Source organism: Sitodiplosis mosellana, unplaced genomic scaffold (assembly GCF_009176505.1).
Source record: "Sitodiplosis mosellana isolate CC-2019 unplaced genomic scaffold, AAFC_SMos_1.0 Smas_scaffold_6181, whole genome shotgun sequence".
Taxonomy (NCBI): Eukaryota; Metazoa; Arthropoda; class Insecta; order Diptera; family Cecidomyiidae; genus Sitodiplosis; species Sitodiplosis mosellana.
The window spans coordinates 36766-53994 of NW_022601422.1; the positions used below are offsets into that span (position 1 = coordinate 36766).

General features: G+C 37.9%; 1 protein-coding gene across 9 annotated transcripts in view; it reads left to right on the plus strand.

The window, feature by feature from the left end:
- LOC129576184 (dnaJ homolog subfamily B member 3) overlaps positions 1–17229 on the plus strand; it is a 69119-nt gene that overhangs the window by 18450 nt on the left and 33440 nt on the right. Inside the window, exon 1 of one of the 9 annotated variants that reach the window (XM_055460861.1) lies at positions 2565–2630. The exons of the other annotated variants lie outside the window; for them this stretch is intronic. The gene's annotated coding sequence lies outside the window, so the exon portion shown is untranslated. Of the gene's footprint in view, positions 1–2564; positions 2631–17229 lie in introns of those variants that run through there. 9 annotated transcript variants of the gene reach the window in all.

The following is a 17229-nucleotide window of genomic DNA, read 5'->3' on the forward strand; positions in this document are numbered from 1 at the left end:
TTCTTTCGGAAGAACGCGAAAGTATCAAATGCAAAATGCAATATTCATTGCAAGAATTCTGAAGCAATTTTTTTTTTGACGAATAAAAACTTGAATAGCAAATATTTGAAAAAAAATGCCAAGTCAAAAATCCATTATTTATTGACCAATCAAATTTTCAGCTCTCGATGTATAAGCGAAAAAAATGGAAGGTTTATCTGAAGAAACCCCCATAGAACCGAACCAAACAAAAGGAACGAGCAAAAATTCCATCGAAAGATTTATTCCGTCATTTCTGTCGCAAAATGGAAATAAATCACATTTGCTTCTGCTGAAAGAAAATTTTGGATTTTTTCCCATCTTGATTGTGACTGAAAAACTCCGGCGACTTATGACGGTGTACAATTTGTGTATGTTGATATGAAAAATGTCACTGCCAAAACGCTGTTAACACGCGATATTCAAAAATTCGACTAAATTCCCAATTTGAATTACAAACAAGACGAAAAAAAGCAACTTGACCATAGATCACGGACGAATTGAATGTTCGTATGTGTTTGTACAATGTGCTATCATCTGTTGTAAAAATGACGCCAAAAGAAGATTTCATCGCTTCAATCGACTATATGAGTAGTTTGAAAAGAACAACTTTTCTGTATTACATTTTCGCTCCAAACTACTCATATATAACTTTGCATACTAATTATAAAATGTGCGTGTCATATCGCGCAAGCGCTAGAAAGCTGCTTTCCAAGTCGAGAGAAAAACGCTGTAAGAGCATATAAAAACAGCAACGTTTCCAAAAATCTAACGGTCTTAATTCAAGATTCTTGATTTTGCGTCGTTCAATTGGTCGAACGTCATTTTAATTGGGTGTCTAAATTAGTAAAATTCTATGTATGGCTTATGAAGAGAACGGCTATGCATTGATTGATTTGCTGATAGTATTAAGTAGTTTGCTATGCGTGTGCCTGGTACTGTGCCATGGTATAGATAAGATAAGAATAATAATATATTTCTATAGAATAAGCGAGAATCGACAACCATTTCCAAAATCATTGTGTTTGTATGTGTTTCATTTAGTGTGTCATGGCATGGGAATGAAAATCACGTCGTCCAGCTGAAAAAGATAAATAAAATTTATCAGACTTTTGTTTTCAACGAACAAAACAGCATTTTCACATATCGGTTTTGGAGGTCAATTTATCATCATTTATAAATGTATGTTTGTCAATATCGATAATTGGCTCATTCCAAAAAATTTAAAAAGCGAAAACACGCCAAGCAAAATGTGTTGGGATGAGTCGAAAGCGGTTTTAAGAGATAGGGATAGCGCGCTTTAGCCTCTATCTTATCTGTTTTTGCGGTGAATACGACGAGCGAGCTCACGCTCTTGCGCTCAATCTAAGTATGTTTCCGTAATTTATATTCCGATTAAATACGTCTAATTAATGCAGTATATATATTAAAGGGCTCGATATATAAGCGAAGACAGTGTGTCGCCTGTGCTTCATTAAGCCCTACAAGAATTTTGCGATACATTGAGGTTTACGTCGACATGTCATCGTAAAGCAAAACCTTCCCGCAACATTCCGCATTGCGATAGGTTTTTCAATGTACGGGTTTACGCAAAATCATTACGCCGACACATCTGCGACATATCGCAATGCGTAAACCTGTAAATTCGAATTGTATCCAACTTCATTACATTGAAAACATAATTTCAAATCGTTTTATTTAAACTTTTCATGTTGCTCATCGTTGCTAATAAGAAATAATTATTCAAAATAATTATTAAGTAGAATAATCAGCCATTGCAGCCTTTAAAAATACAACATGCTGAATTCGAATGAAGTTGATCGCAGTTCATGCATTTTTTATTTTTTTTTATTTTTTTTATTTTTAATAAACACCGCCAAGCTCTGGCTGAATATAATGTGGGTTTTTGATTAAGGTTTGGCCGGAAAAGAGTGCAAGACTGTTTTGTGACAACTATTGCGGAAGGTTGGCGATACGTTTGCATAAGCGTTGTCGCAAAATTCTTGTAGGGAAGCGCAAACTAAACTAACAAGCATGAATATATGAACGCGTGAGAATAAAAGACTGACGCTACCAGGTTTTTCGCAAAAGCGGGATAAAAATCAGTTTCACGCAAAAGAGACATTTCAAAAGGTTGCACGCAAGAGAGAAGTATATTGTTGTTGTAATCATGGCTTTAAAATTCAAAATGCGACAAAATAAAATGTTCCGTTTGCGTGTAACCTTTTGAAATGTCTCTTTTGCGTGCAACTGATTTTTATCCCGCTTTTGCGAAAAACCTGCTAGCGTCAGTATTTTATTCTCACGCGTTCATATGGTGTAGCATTTCTCATATATCGATCATATTGTGTGTTTGCATTGCTTAAAAATTCACTCTCTTCTCGCTCTCTACCGAACTCGTTGATAGAAGAGTTGAAAATTAGTACTGATTGGTGAGATAGCGCTGATAGATTTAGAGAAACGAATGCATGGAAAATCAGCCAATGCTAATCGATATATCTAAAACAAATTATTTGATTTATTCATTCAATTTAATGTTAGATTTCAGTGAAGGAAATGAGTGGAAGCAACGAGCGTGTGTGCAAGCAAGTGAGCAAGCGAGCGCTCTTGAGGTTTGTTTTCATTTTAATTTTTTTTCGTTCGTTCTGATTGCAATCAAGGAGAGGAACAAACAAATCTCACATTGAAATGTAATATTTAGTCAATTCATTTTCTCAATTTTGCATTGCACTCTAATACAGTACACACGAGCGGTCGCGCACGCGCTTGCTCGCACTGAAAATCAATGCACAGTGGCGACCACGCTCGTGCGAAGAACGAATAAAAAATGAAGAAAAATGAAATACACATAAGCGAATTAAAACCTTACCTCGAATCGCGAGGTTTTGATGTTATACGTATAATTCAAATGGTGGAAATTGTAACGGAGGCAACTATGGAACGCGATAATTTCACACCATTTTCGAACCGTTGTTTCGCTTGATCGCGTGTGTGCTTTATGAATGATGGCGGCGGCCGTTTTCGGCGATCTGGAACTGGCTCTCTGTGTACAACCTTCAAAATGTAGAGGAAAAAAAACCATTCCAAATGCCATTTTGCCCACATTCACATTGATTTTGAATGTAGCGTGTGTTTGCGCTTCGTACCATCTCTCCGCTAACAAAGCCGATAGGAAGGTTGACATAATTTTCGGTCTCGTTTGCCAATCGAAACATAAAAACACAACAACGAACATAAATTTTTTTCTATTCGACCGCAGCGAATAAAACAATGAATTTAGGGCCAATGTTGATTGCTCATTTTTATCTGTGCACTTTGTATTGACATATACACACATACCGAACGTACTGTGGAAGAGACATTGTTATTATAATTTTGCGTCGATCGCAGATTTTTCTGTGCAGCATTTTATGTTGAATTGAATAATTTGGTTAGTGATTTGCGTTCAGACAGAGAACGAGAGCGAGATAGAGGAAAGAAGGCCAAAATAGAAAAACATACAACACAAAAATAATTGTTTTGCGGTGCACAATAGCACAACAAAACGTATTCAATTTACAATTTACCTCCGTGCTCGTTGTAACTGAGAGAGCAGCCCCAGCAGCAACCGAATGAGAGAGTTCAGGCACGGACCTTAATTGAATAATTTTCGTTGAAATTGCAATAGACAATGTGAATGAGCGGCTTTGTAATCATTCCTATAACACTTTTCGCTCGCTCTTGGCTGTTCTCGCTTACGAGTGTGCGCTCGCCCCAAATTGGCATGGGCATTTTTCAATTCAAGTCATTTCGGGTGCAAAACAATGTCGAAAATAACTAACTACTGTTGGGCCTTTAAATATGTGTATTGTGTTCCACTTGCGTCGGGGTCGAGTTCGAATTTGCTATTGCTTACCGTTGCTTTGCCGAAGCCAAATTACTTCAATCTAACAATTTAATGTATGATTGTAGAAAATGTCGTTGTTTTACTAAAATTGCACGCTTTCAACTTGTTTTCAAGTGTGCGATTTCGGCACATGGAAATTTTCCACACCGGAAACAGCGGAGAGGAGAGAGAAAAAAAGACACCCGATTCCAGAGTCGTTGGTTTTTGCGTGAAAAAATTATGCGTTTGCATTCACAATTGTTATGTGTTTGAGAAATAGAGAAAGAGATGTTATGGCAGTCAATGCGTCGCCATATAACACAATAACCACCTACGCCATGCCATATAAAAATGGGCAATTCTATGACAAGCCCCGCTGAAGAAGACGACAGTTGCATATTGTCGTGCTGTCGTTGTTGTCGTGAGGTGAATTTATTTTTATGCTGCTAATCAATCCAACGACACGAAATTTTAATTCAACTTTCCAAATGACATTAAGTTTTTTTTATGAAATAAACAACACAAAAGTGAGTACTGAACCGAGGCGGTACTTTTTTCTGCGCTGTTTGATCGATACGTTAGCGATGCGTTTCCTTTTCATTTTACGCATTCGTGTCGTTTTTTTTTAATGCAAATCGAAATTGAACAAACAAACAAACCCATAAAACGAATCATGAAAGCAACTCTTTTTTCGTTTTGCGCGCTCTCTCTCTCTGTCTCTCTCTCGCTTGCATCTCCGTTTGTTTCGGTCGGTGGCGAAATTGAAATAACGTACTTGTGTTTATGTCATGATCGAAATCGAATTATCGCTGAGTTTGATCGGCTCAAAAGATTATCGCTGCGGTTCAATCGAACTGTTTTGCTGCAGCAACACGAGAGGGAGAGAGAGAGAGAGAGAGAGTCCCACCAAACGATTATTCACTATTTGATCATCTCTTTGACCGATCGTAAATAAAACGAGGTAAGAAAAACCAACATAACAACAAAACACACATATCTTAATTTCGCACACTCGTTGATCGTATTGCACCCGCCAATAATCAATTGCGTGTTAATGCTACAAATGGCATCTGTACACGAATGCTCTCGATTGTTCGCAACTTTCTATCCGATTGAATTGTAAATTAATCCGAAGACACATCAGTCGAGTGCGCGCGCGCACACAGTGACAGTTTTCGTTTTCTCTCTCTCTCTCCGCGCATCGTTAATATGCGCCTGGGAAAAATGATTCTGCCGCTCGCCCGAAGCCAATTTTATGGGCTTTTTATTATATTTTATTTTTGAACATACTGGAAAAAGTGACATTTGAAACATATGTGAAAAATAATCACTGATGATGTATTTCACTGAGCACACAGTGCACAAGAAATGAAGCGAGAAAAAAAACAGCGCCTATTAACGATATGAAAACGAACAAAAAATAAATATTGCACAAAAACGGAAATCACATTACTCAGCCTTATGCCATTTGCAGTTGGATAAATTGCGCGGCGGTCTTTTTCTCTCTCTCTCTCTCTTCTCTTCTACGCGGTTGCCTTTTTTTTATTCGTTACCGCTGCATTGGAATGCGCAAGGCATAATTTTGCATAGATTATGTGCACGAATCGTGCGTTCAATCAAGCATGAATTTATGAATAAGCAAATAGTCAATGATGGCCCCACATCGATCATTTCGATGAATTACAATTTGCCATATTTCCTCGACACTCATTTGACTCGATGTCGACGCGTCTCACGACAATTGCCATTGCTATCATCTTCTCTGCAGTTTTCCTACCAACAATTTGTTCCGAATCGGTTTTTTCTTCTTAGCACTTTTTTTCCTCTTCGGATTACACCAAACCGATCCAAAAAGTGTCTAAATGACGATTGGCAAGAAAATCAATAGCAAAAAGTTAATCAGAAAGTATTAAGGAGAAAGAGCAATGAACAAAAAATGATTCGACAGGCTACGGAAGCGACGACGACGGCGGTGATGGTGGTGGCGGTGACGATGAAAAAGTGGGCCGCATTGTATTCAGTATTTCATTTTCGATTGCTCCAAATTCTCTTCCATCGACACACAATCACCAACTGAAACGACAACAAAAGAACATGAATAATGTCGACTCGAAGCATATAATTAACAATAATTATATTAATTTTTTTCTCCGGCGGAAAATTGATGGCGTGCCCGAACTACCGCAATATTTTGGCCACATTGAAGCCCGCGAGCAAAGCCGCGGCGCACACAACAATAAAATATTGAAGAAGAACAGAATGAGAAAAATGACCAAAAAAACTTGCATATTCATGAAGCGATGTTTGAAGCGAATCATGAATTTACGCACACGTACCGATACTCGTGGTTCACTGCTGCTGCTCAAACATTCATGATTCACTTTTGCGTGTTTGTTGTTTTATGTTTCGTTTCAGAATGTTTATTCCTGTATTGCCATTTTCATTCTCACCGCCTCATATGTATGAAATTTGGGCAAGCGAGCAACAAAAGCGGTCAGACAAAACCACAAAACAGGAACACAACAAAAATCGCAAGTGCACATGCTTTTACTGGCTAACTGTGCTCCAGTTCATCAAATCGGTCGCTCGTTCTTTCTTTGATTCACAGGCGCGCGCGCTCGTTCGTTGGCCCGCCAGAAAGTCTACTGTGTTCAAAAGTGGGGGTGAAAAGAGTATTGAAGTGAATTGATCAATATTTTCAGTTTTGTGATTTGTCTTATTATTGGCAAGAGATGTGTCAAATGTGTTGAGAAATGCATCTCACAAATTACATCTCTTTATTTCTCTCTCCCTCTCTCTCTTGCTCTGTCATCGTGCTCATCATCGTTTGTTCTAAAACTGTGTCAATGGATTTGCCGAGTCAATGTACGTGTTCCTCATTTCACTCAGTGCGCGCGGCTGAACCCATTGATACCAAGTGCGGTTAGCAAATGGTAACGTTTATCATTTGGTTGGGTGTCGAATGGGCACATTCACACAAGTTTTTTTCTTCTTCTATCGATTAGGAGGCCAAATTGAAACCGATGACCGGCGGTCTGATTCCATATGAATCGTTTTCATTTCGAGGAAAAAATTAATTGACGATTTTACTCATTCATGACACGTTGAAATAAATCAAACCAGAGTGCTACGGGGCTTGTACAGTTCATTTGAATGGTTTGGAGCGAAAATGTAATACAGAAAAGTTGAGCGGAAAAATGTCGATGATGAATGAGCGGAAAAGGGATAGCTATATAGTAAACCGTATAATAAACTATAGTGAACTATATAGCTGTCCCTTTTCATTTGACATTTTTCCGCTCAACTTTTCTGTATTACATTTTCGCTCCAAACCATTCATTTATCTATGCACCACCATTCTACTTTGCTATTCGAAATTGCTTACATTGTAAAAGAGTTTGTTCGGTCGCAAACGAAATTCACTTACCTTTTTTTCCTCCTTTGCAACAGACACACACCGTGTGTGTAACTTGTTTTTCTCAAAAGAAAGTGCTGGTCAAACGGAATAAACAACACACATATCTCGACCGAGTGAGCGATAATAGCCGTGATTATGGACTGTGAGAGCGATGTGAAAATGGGCGCGTTGCGCTTTTTTCTCATTTGTTGTTGTTGTTTTTTTGCGATTTGCGTATATGACTACCTCAACATCGTTTGCTTGCTTGCTCTCTTTCTCTATCGCCACTTAGCCGCTTGATGGATTTAGTGTCTAAGGTCGTGCACGCGTCTTCGTCGCACACATTTGCACGGAATGGAACGTATAAAATATATATGCATTTTGCCTACTCATGAAACTTGACATTTTATGCATATTTCCTCGTCTCTCTCTCTCTCTGTCTCTCTCTCTCTCTTTCTCTCTCTCTCTCTCTCTCTGACTGGCGTTGTTATCGATGCCGTTGCCTCGCGATAGTGTTTCGGTTCATTAGTGGAATTTGCGTGCATTGTGGTTTTGGAGGGAGCATATGGCTCCTGGCCTATTGCATAGAAATTATTATGATCAAAGCCGAACTGAAACACATCAAAGTGAAGCGACGGCGATGGCGATGGCGGCGGCATGCAGATAAACAACCCGGAAATTTACTCGATCTGGGTGTGTATGTGTGTCGGTTTTGGGAATTTTCGAATCTGAAGTGTCTTTTAATGCCATGAACAATTGTGTGAAAACAGTTTGGTGTTTGCTGTGTGTGTATGTGCCTGCGAGCCAAATTAATAAATAGGTCGAGAAAGCACACGGAAAATCGCGTATTGAACATTGCGATGACCAACGATAAGAAGCATGTACGAGATATGAAACGGTCGTGGCCCATTTTGTCGGATCATAAACACGGAACACATTTCGGTGTGATCGGTTACGATGACGACGAAAATTTCGGTTCGTCAGTTGGTTGGTTGTTGGAACGTAATCAGCAAAGCGAAGCCAAAAGATTTGTTCGAACAAATCAAAATGAAAAAATAAAAAAAACTCAACAGAGTATGGCACAACGCATATTACCAGAATCACCACAAGTCACACGATAAACTCTCTGACCATGATATCGTGTTTACTAAATAAAGCGATCAAATTGCAAACAATCAATGACAATAACAATATTCCAATGGTTTTCGGTGTGAGAAGAACCAAGAAGTACATACACACATGTAATGGCCGAAAACCGACAATTTGTAGCATTCAGCACAAAATCAGAAACAATAACTCTCTTTCGGGCTCTTGTTGAATACATCAACTGCGGCGGGCAGGCCGAGAGAGCAAGAGAATTTACAATTTTAGGCCTACCATACCGAAACTCATTCACTCGAGCACATATTCGTGCACGCATTTAACCTCAACCGATTGTTGTACGAAAACAATTGTTCAGTAATTGTCGTGTCACTGCGTGACTAACTGTTACATAAACTCAAACACAAACACACTGAGCAGAGAGAGAGAGAGAAAAAAATGAACAATTGCAATAGTCAGCAAAGCACATACAGCCCAAGTCATCGTGATATAGTCTCTCAATGTGCAATCGACGTCAAATGCGACCCGTACACTATTGCTGCTGGTACTGCTGGTGGTTCTGTTGTTGTTTTACTGATTGCAATTGTTATTGGTGTGTGAATTATGATGGCATTTGTTGTTTGTGTATAATAATGCTGACATTCTGAGTCTTGTTCATGTCTCTCTTCTTTTTTTCTCTCGTGTCTCCCGCAAGACAAAGACACACACGAAACAAGAACAACAAAAAAACTTTCGATGCCTACGCCGAGCACTGAGAGTGTGCTTAGTCGCAAATTTATATTTAATTATAGATTTTTAAAATGAAATCACGTTATCCATTAGCCTTGATTTAATCTTTGTGTTTTCTCAATTTCTGTTTCCCCATTTCGTCGAGATAAAGCAAACTGTGCGCATTATTTCAATGCTCTGGCCCCGCAATTCTTTTGTAATGCACACAAACACACGACAAACAAAGAAAGTAATGAAACCGTGAGAGATAAGGCTCAATAATACAATGATTCATTTGATTTTGCACGCATCCAAATGCTCGACAAGGACTCTCTCACTCTCTCGTATGCGCTTCCATGCGCCCAAATACACACATTACTCAAGTTTGTGATTCTTTTGCTTGATTTTGCAAATGACGATTGCGAAAAAATTGTTTCCATGCAAGACCAAATAAAAAAAAAGCTACGTTACACACCTAGTCGGGCTTTACTTACGCGCCGAGAGCAAGAAAAATTGAGAAACGGTAAAATAGTATATCTTGTTTCGTTTTTTTGCTGTTGTTATTGCCTCGCCGAATCGCAATTCTCAATGAAAAAAAAACTACGCTTTAAATATACAGCGTGTATTCTCTGCGCACGCTGCGTTTATACCATTTTCGCGCTTACGCTTATTTTATACATAGTTTAATACAGAGTCGAAAGTATATTTAAGGCATATTTTTAGCGTGAACCACATGCAATAGAATACACCCGTACTCTGATAAAAGCCTATATAAACAATGTTATTATATTTGACAATATTTGACTCGATGTCAATGACGATGTGGCAGCGCCACCTATAGAGATTCCTTATTAAAATAAGTGGAACTATTGAGTGCGTGCACCATATCGCACGTGAATTTTCAATATGGCAGCGCCCATAGAATTGAAAAGTTAACCAATTTCGTAACCACAAATTATCGCTGTACGAATACACCAAGTCAAAGCGTAAGCGCGAAAATGGTATAAACGCAGCGTGCGCAGGGAATACACGCTGTATATTTGTAGCGTAGTTTTTTTTATTGACTATCGCAATTGCGATTTACATACAGCGTACAAATTATGATAAATTTTTCTTTTACTCCACCATGACAGCCACAAAGAAGACAAGTTTTTTGTTGTGCGTTCGCTAAAGATCAACTAAATAGAACGCAGCAAGACATGCGATCTTATTGGCGCAATAGTCACTTAAGTATCTAAACTTTTCGTGGAAAAAAAACGCGCACACACATAAAAAACTCTCTCTCACGAATCGTGCACAATCACTATCTAATTCAACCGGTGGCAGCACGGTGATGCGTGTTTAAATAAAACATCTTATGTGTGGTGATAAATAATTGGTTGAACGCGTTCGGTCATTTCTTGACAATCATCGGATTACTCAAGCATTTCGCAGTGGCGATTCGTGCAGGTTTTGGAACGTGCAAAGTTCTTTTCAGTTCATTTCTTTTTCGTCGAGATCATTCATCTCTTGCCGAAAATCAAGAAGAAAAAACACAGAATCAATGAACTGTGTGATGCTGCCGAAAATGGTCATAATGATCGATTCGACCGAACCATCGACATTTTTCATGGCAAAAGATAAACGGTACAATCGCAAACTGATTTTTTTTTTCTAAAAGAGAGATGACAATTCAGGCCACTTTTTTCTCTCTGCAACATTTATCGATGATTATTTATCAGCTTGAGCAATCACTTACTTAATTACATATTAATGAAGATTGTAACTAGGTCAAATTCTACATTTATCTGATGTACACATTGAATCGATTTTACGCCACCGATGGCTTGATTTCGGGGAAATTTTCCATTTTGTCACCATTTTCTATCGGTTTGTGGCGTTTACACTTGAATCGACAACTTTAGATTTGAGTTGTAATTTTTTGGATCGGATTTGAATTCGAATTCGGGAATTGTTATGGATTTAAATGCTATATTTTCAGCAATTACCATAGAGTGATGCATTGATGAATCGCAAAGTCAACGTGATTTACACCAATCTGACCATTAAAGCTGCCGGTTCATGGTTTGACGGACATAATTCTGGATTAATCGAAAAAAAAACGTTAAATGAACGTGAAATCACTGCAAAAAAGAGTTGAACTCTATTGAAGCATATTTAATATTCCTCCGAATTTCAAACTGAATAGAAATAAATTCGGCGATTGGGGACATTCGCAGTTCATAAATTACAAAGTAACAAAAAATAAATCCAAATGTTTTTGGTGTGTGCCAAATTGACAACGAATGGTCAAAGAAGCGTAAAACAAACGGTAAAAAAAAACGCTTAATTATGGATATGGTTTTGTCTAATCCGTGCGAATGATGACCGCTTCGAAACGTGGCAAAATTAATAGAACATCACAATTCAGACGATTTTGAAGTTTCGACAAAAAACAAGAACAAAAGAAAAAAAAACGTCCGATTTGCATTAAATTTTGGTTGTTTGTTCAGAACACTGGAGGCTGGCAGAGTGTACATCTAATGTTAGATCGAGTCGTTTGATATGAGAAATCACATAAAATAATCTCTTCAGTGTGAACAATTTTCCCCGTTGGATGTATTTGAAAAATGGAGAGAGAGAGAGAGAGAGAGAGAGAGCAAGAGATTTGTGTTCCACTCAAAATCCATATATAATTACAAGAATGAAATGTTTACCACAAGTTGTGTGGTAACGTTCTTTCGAAACACATGAAATGGAAAGAGGTGAACATTTCACGGGTCGGTTTGCAATTCCATTTGTCGAATTCGGTTCGGCTCATTACGATTTCAGACAGCGCACCACAATTGACATGCACCCAAATAATGCAGAGTCTATTTAATTTTGCCATTCGAAGTCTTGTCTTTTGTTTTATGTTGGTCGTACACATCACATTTTCAAAGCGCACATTTATCGTTATTTATTTGTCAGACTCTTGGTGTTCATGCGGTTTGAACGCACGCGCATGCCAAATAGCTGCACGTACACATGCTATTGAAATTCGATTCGGTAGGCAATTTGTCTCTTCTTTTTAAATCGAACATCCGAATGAACAATGGACTTCAAACTAATTCCGCATTTTGTTTCAATACGCACTCGAAACAAAACAAAACCAATTTGTCTGTCATTCGAATGTGTGCTTTCTTTCCTATGAATATGCATGAACTGAAAAAAAAACAACATGTATGTAGATATACATATAACCAAAGATAAAAAGATCAACCGAAAAAAAACTGTCAGAATTAAAACCGCTTTAGAATGTGACGAAAAAAAATTTCCATAAAAAAATATATAATCGACTCCATTTATAATGAAGTCACAACAATTTATGGCATTTTCATACGCGAGTCAATGTTCTAAAGGAGGCAAGAAAAAGAAAAAAAAACTGTGTGATTTTGCCAGTCCATTGACGCAACGTACAAATGTTTCCGTATCTTTTATGTGAAATGTTGACGCGATTTCAATTGTTCCGCATTTATTCGAAACGATTAAATGTTTCACAGAACCGACAGCAATAAGATAATTTATAGTACCAAAGCTGCAGTTGAAACAGAGGGGGAGGCGAAAAGAAAGAGAGAGCAAGAAAGAGAATGAAGAAAAAGTTGCGATTTCATGGTCGTCAAAGAAAAAAATCGAAGAGAAAAAAAGATTGTGATTTAATTCCGATCGAACAAAACAACAACAACAACAACAACAACAACAACAAAATTTTAATAATCATCGAAACGACGACACGTTTGAATGAATCAACAGACATAACCGGACACGAGTAAATCGCGCCGAAAACTGTGTGAGATCATCAAATTATGAAATTATCGATGAAAATCGGATCGTAATCATTTTTGTAATTGTTTGAAAATGTTCGCATTTTTCGAAATCAAAACATCAAATAAGACAAACCCATCAAGCTATCAAATCATGACGATGATGAGCATTAATGAAAATTTCATTAGTTCGATGGGAAAAACAGGCACTTGACCAAGAATAACTCAATAAAATGAGAGAGAAAAGAAGCAAACGAGAGAAATGAAGGGAAAAAGAGAGATAAAGAATGTGTGGAGATTGAAAAGGCACAAGCACACCTTGTTTTTCCACATATTCTTCTTTTCTTGTACCTCGTACACGTGTTTCTGTGTGGTTTCGACAGTCATAATGTTTAATAGTCTGACTTAGAAGGCGAAAGTCCAAGTTATAGAAGAAGAAGTTGAAGAAACTAGAAGTTGTAGCGATACACACAGAGAGAGAGAGAGAGGAAAAAAAACACACAGACACTATCAGACCGCATAAGTCAAAATGATTTGGCGAGAAAAATTAGTGCTCATGCAGTGTCAATTCGAATAAAATTCTTAAGATGTTACGATAAATGGAAGCTGGTACACATACAATAATGTGTCTAGATTTAAAAAAAAATAATTAATTGAAATGACAGTGTGGCAAGCGACACACTGAGTGAGCTTGGTCTATCGCTTGTTTGCAAAATGTTTTGGCCGCGTGGAAATGTTGCACGTTTCAGTTAAAAAGCCACTGTTGCCACAATGCGACTGATTTCTACAGAAGCGAGTGCGAGCGCGCGCTTATTGAATATGATTTGCAATTGATGCGATTTAATGCTATACAATGATGCTCGTTATGGTGGACTGCATATCTCTCTGTTTTGAGCCACCAAAGCGAATGCGCGCTCGCACTCATCCGCGCTCGCGGCAATGAATGAGAATTCAATTTACCTTCTAAACGATAGCCATTGTGACAACAGACATAGACACAAAATTGTGTGTAGCAATTTTCATTGACGTCGCTAGTCGTTTTTCCACATGGTTTCTCTCTCTCACTCTCTCTCTCTCTCTCTCACTCTCTCTCTCTCTCTCACTCTCTCTCTCTCTCTGCATTTCCAAATAAAGAGTCGTGTAAGTCAATTTTCGTGCGAAAAAGTTAATTGTACAATTTTATTAGTTAAGTTGTAGATTAACTCGTCGAACATGTTGACACAATGGCCATATAAATGGAAATGCGATGAGAGAGGAAAAATGCAGTGTGAAAACGCTGTAGAAGAACAAGAAGTCACTTTGTAATTAACGTTGTTGTTGTTGGTGTTTTTTTTCTCTCTCTTCATTTTGTATTTATGGCACTGGTGGAACGCATTCTAAAATCGATTTGCTCGATGGTCAGTTGTCAATCATGCGTTTAATTGATGGCAATTAATTTGAAAGTTATTAATACATGGATGAAATGAGTATGTGAGGATGGAAATGGCAATAGAGGAATAAATATTCTGAAACGAAACATAAAACAGCAAACACACAAAAGTGAATCATGAATGTTTGAGCAGCAGCAGTGAACCACGAGTATCGGTACGTGTGCGTAAATTCATGATTCGCTTCAAACATCGCTTCATGATTGTGTTTGCTGTTTTATGTTTTCTGTATTGCCATTTTCATTCTCACAGCCTCAAATGGATTGTCGTTTGCGTGTATTAGTCTTTGTTTTCATTCTCCGCGTCTCGGCCAATATAACTTGTCAAGTTGACGATCAATTTCTTTTAACGTTTTCGAGAAATTGTTTGTTATTATCACTTTTGGTCGGTTTATCTCTTTCCCTTCTATTTCGCGTCGCCTCTCATCAATCGCTTTAGTTAAATGGCGTAAAATAAAGGTATAGACGGAAAAATTTAAATTTCCAACTGATCTGATATCAATCAAAATTGGTAGACCTGTTTATTTGCTCAAAAACCAGAACGAGTTTCCTAAATAAAAAAAAAAGATCTCTTCGGTTGTTGTGTGTGTGTGTGTGTGTGTGTGTGTGTGTGTGTGTGTGTGTGTGTGTGTGTGTGTGTGTGTGTGTGTGTGTGTGTGTGTGTGGAAAAAGAGTGGCTTTAATCGTTGACGACCAAAAAACGGAGCAAAAAGATGAGCAGCTCCAAATACGTTTCCACTGAGTTTGTTCACGTTTGAAGTGTCTTAAATTGGCTTCAAAAGGGTTTGGCTGCTGTCGATGTGAAATCTTCGTCAAGCCCATTCCGTCTCTTCGCTAAATGCCATGCTCATTTCATTAGGCGGTAGTAATTTCTTCTTCTTCGTCTCCATTTCGACTTGATTTATTCACTAAATATAGTCAATGTCAAGAGTGAGAGAGGAAAAAAAACGGAGTCGAAGTGAAAGAAAAAGTGCCGATAGAGCAGAAGTAGTGAGTGTGTTGTTGTTTTTTTCGTTTGTTCGTTGTGTTTTTCTCTAAACAAAAAAATAACAACAAAAACGTAGTCAAGCGAACAACACAGAGCGTGTGATCGAGTGCACGGTTTTACGCATTCGATGAGTATGATTCACAGTCACTCCATCACTTTATGACTTTCTACGTGTTCGTTACCTTGTTTCAATGAAGTTGTTGCTGTTTTTTTGTTCCTCATTCGATTTGTTGTCACATTTATCTCTGACACACAGACTCACACATACGAATCGTGCTCCGGGTGTGTTGTGTGGTTTCATTCCCATATTTATTACCTGAATTTCTTCAATCTATATCAAAGCTGAAAATTAATATGATAGACGTGCTCACAACGAAAGAAAAAAAAAACAAACGCATCACCAAACAACAGCCAAGCAGCAGAAACAGCAGCAGTAGTAGTAGTAGTTGCTTATTTCGGTTCACAGAACAATTCCTACTTGAAAAATGAGGAGGAAGAAAAATCGGCGACAATGTATCGAAGTAAGATATAAGGCAAACAAATAGCTAGTCAGTTTGACAGTGAAACGATGAACTAAATAATTGTATGCATACGGACATTTGGTCGTGCCAATTCAGTCGTATCTCGTTTGATTGCAGATTGACAGTGAATGAATGGGCCGAAGCAAGCGACGGAATGCTAGTGTTAGACTGCACCGCCGATCATGCTTAGCCAACGTTAAAGCGATTTGGAAAACAATTTATGCCTTGGGAAATAGTTTTGACTTCCGTTTGCCCGTTTCAACGACCAGTTCAAGGCACGACAAGGAACACAGAGAAGAAAAAACACACAGATACGAAAATTTTTCAATAGGTGTCTCTTTTTCGGACAATATGACAATCCATCCATATTTTCGGACAACTTCACTCATATTATCTCATTTTGAGGCCAACGTCATACTAATCTACCTACAAGTGCCAAATGTACAATAGTATGTATAATAGTAGTAGGGTTGGCCAAAAAATGAGACAATATGAGTGAAGTTGTCCGAAAATATGGATGGATTGATATATTGGCTTAAAATTGGACAAGAGTTATCCAATAGTGCTGTCTATGCATATAGAAAACGACACATCGATTATTTCATTTATATTATTACCAATAAATATTTATTCGCATTGAATTGTGTCGCCGCAGCAGCAGCAGCAGCACTGGCAGTCGACGCTTTCAGTCAATCGTAAAATTCGATGGGAGCCACTTTTAAGACCCATTTGACAATTATTCCCCATTCGCCAAGCAATGTGTTCGCTTTTTTCTTCTGAGACCACTTCATCCCTTCTCATACATAACACACATACACACGGAGACAGACACAATCCATTTACTACAAATGGTGAAATCAATTGGTGTTTTTACTTTTTCGTACACAACGTGTCAAGGGAAAGTATAGGAATTGGTCCCGAAAACTTTTTTTCGCAAAATTAGCTTAGATCATCATAAAAACTCATGAAACGCGTAGAAAACCACTTTTTGAGACACTTTTCCGTTCGTGTGCCGTCGTTGTCGTCGTTGTCGTCGTTGGTGTTTGTTAACAGGATAACTCAAAAAATAATTGAGATAATCAAAATCTGGAAATGCCAAAAGTTTTGTATCCGAAAAACTTAGTTTAAGTTCGAAGATGAGCCATTTTTGATTTGACCCTGGGGTACTTGCCCTAAGAAAAACCTCAAAAAATTGACACTTTTGTTCGGGAGGTACCTGTAAATCGACTCCGATTGGCTTCAAACTTTCTGGGATTTCATTTTTTGTGAAAAAAATAAGATTCTGAAAGTTTGAAACCAATCGGAATCGATTTATGGGTACCTCCCATACAAAATTTTTGAAATTTTGACTAAAATTACCGATTTTTGGACAATTTTGTATGGGAGGTACCCGTTAATCGATTCTGATTGGCTTCAAAATTTC